Here is a 2,926-nt window from a genome sequence, read left to right on the forward strand (position 1 = left end):
ATCCTCGCCAACATCTGTCGTTTCCTGACTTGTTAATTTTAGCCATTCTGACTGGTGTGAGGTGATATCTCATTGAGGTTTTGATTTGGATTTCCCTGATGCTGAGCGATGCTGAGCACTTTTTCATGTGTCTGTCGGCCATTTGGATGTCTTCTTTGGAAAAATGTCTGTTCATGTCTTCTGCCCATTTCTTGATTGGATCATTTGTTCTTTGGGTGTTGAGTTTAAGAAGTTCTTTATAGATTTTGGATACTAGCCCTTTATCTGATATGTCATTTGTAAATACCTTCTCCCATTCTGTCGATTGTCTTTTGGTTTTGTTGACTGTTTCTTTTGCTGTGCAAAAGCTTTTTACCTTGATGAGGTCCCAATCATTCATTTTTGCCCTTGCTTCCCTTGCCTTTGGAGATGTTTCTAGGAAGAAGTTGCTGCGGCTGAGGTCGAAGAGGTTGCTGCCTGTGTTCTCCTTTAGGATTTGGATGGACTCCTGTCTCACATTTAGGTCTTTCAACCATTTGGAGTCTATTTTTGTGTGTGGTGTAAGGAAATGGTCTAGTTTCATTCTTCTGCATGTGGCTGTCCAATTTTCCCACCACCATTTGTTGAGACTGTCTTTTTTCCATTGGACATTCTTTCCTGCTTTGTCGAAGATTAGTTGACCATAGAGTTGAGGGTCCATTTCTGGGCTCTCTATTCTGTTCTCTATTCTGTTCCATTGATCTATGTGTCTGTTTTTGTGCCAGTACCATACTGTCTTGATGATTACAGCTTTGTAATAGAGCTGGAAGTCCGGAATTGTGATGCCACCAGCTTTGCTTTTCTTTTTCAACATTCCTCTGGCTATTCGGGGTCTTTTCTGGTTCCATACAAATTTTAGGATTATGTGTTCCATTTCTTTGAAAAAAGTGGATGGTATTTTGATGGGGATTGCATTGAATGTGTAGATTGCTCTAGGTAGCGTTGACATCTTCACAATATTTGTTCTTCCAATCCATGAGCATGAACATGGATGCAAAAATTCTCACCAAAAGGCTAGCCAGTAGGATCCAACAGTACATTAGAAGGATTATTCACCACGACCAAGTGGGATTTATCCCTGGGCCGCAAGGTTCGTTCAACATCTGCAAATCAATGTGATACAGTACATTAATAAAAGAAAGAACAAGAACCATATGATCCTCTCAATAGATGCAGAAAAAGCATTTGACAAGGTACAGCATCCTTTCTTGATCAAAACTCTTCAGAGTATAGGGATAGAGGGTTCATACCTCAATATCATAAAAGCCATATACAAAAAACCCACGGTGAATATCATCCTCAATGGGGAAAAACTGAGAGCTTTTCCCCTAAGGTCAGGAACACTGCAGGGATGTCCACTATCACCACTGTTATTCAACATAGTACTAGAAGTCCTAGCCACAGCAATCAGACAACAAAAAGAAATAAAAGGCATCCGAATCGGCAAAGAAGAAGTCAAACTCTTATTCTTTGCAGATGATATGATACTCTAAGTGGAAAACCCAAAAGACTCCACCCCAAAACTGCTAGAACTCATACAGGAATTCTGTAAAGTGGCAGGATATAAAATCAATGCACAGAAATCAGTGGCATTCCTATACACCAACAACAAGACAGAAGAAAGAGAAATTAAGGAGTCGATCCCATTTACAGTTGCACCCAAAACCGTAAGATACCTAGGAATAAATCTAACCAAAGAGGCAAAGGATCTGTACTCAGAAACTATAAAATACTCGTGAAAGAAATTGAGGAAGACACAAAGAATTGGAAAAACGTTCCATGCTCATGGGTTGGAAGAACAAATATTGTGAAGATGTCAACACTCGCTGCCACTTCTACTCTGTAAGGACGGCTAGCCCCACTGAATGCATTGGGAGATTGGCAGGAAGAAGCCCCAGGGGGCCCAGAGGACACAGCCGGCCTGTATGCTGGTCAGAGGGGCCCCGGGCCAGGGTCTGCACACCTGAGAATATATTCTGGTGTCAGGATGAAAATCGGCAGTCCAGAGCCCTGCTTTGTTTGGCCTGTCTGGTTTTTTGGTTTGTTTGTTTAGTGGTAAATTTCGTAAAACCAGTTATCTGGCTTCTCCAGAGAAGTCCAAAGATCTGGCATCACTCCATGTCTTCTCATGCAACCCCTGGAGCTGAGCCCTGACAGGGCATTTCCTGTCCAGACTGACACAGAACGCACTGGTCCTCTAGCACCTGGCTTCCCCACGCACGCTTCCCACCTGCAGCCTGCCCGTGATGGAGAGACTCCTGCCCCACTCTGTTCAGGCACTTTGTCTGTCTCCTCATCTAAGCAGGACTGAGCTCTACAAGCAACAGTACTGTTTATAAAGAGAAGATGCTTCCCTCCCAGGGCCCCGATGCGTCTCACCCCTCCAAAGGCAGCAACACTGGGCTGGAGGCTGGTGCACTAGAGGGAGGCAGGGACGCTGGGAGAGGCTCATTCAGGCTGCTGGATTTCCAGGAAATAGGTCTTTCAGGAAGGAAATCGTGTGAGAGGACACTATTTTTATGGGCAAGAAGTCTAAGTGTCTTCGGTTAGCTGGTAAAATGTGGGGTGGGTAATAGGGTGGGCTAATGGGGGAAGAAGGAAGAAGAGAAAGGCCAGACCTCCCCTTCACCTCGCCTCAGGTGTCTTCCTTCTAGATTGTTACGTGCTTGAGAGTAGGTCCCCAAAGAGCTAGAGTTGGTGTTATTTTAAATTTACTATGCATTTTGGCAGCTTTTCAGGTAAGGTGAATGGACATAGAACTGATAAAAATGTTTAAATGCAATTCCAGTCCTCATCAATGCACCCAGACACATTTGTGGGGAGTGACTGGGGATACGGGTAGACTCCCTGTTTCCTACATATTTCACATAACTGTATGTGTGTATGCGGGCACAGTGTGTGTATGCGG

Source organism: Phoca vitulina, unplaced genomic scaffold (assembly GCF_004348235.1).
Source record: "Phoca vitulina isolate PV1807 unplaced genomic scaffold, GSC_HSeal_1.0 scaffold3, whole genome shotgun sequence".
Taxonomy (NCBI): Eukaryota; Metazoa; Chordata; class Mammalia; order Carnivora; family Phocidae; genus Phoca; species Phoca vitulina.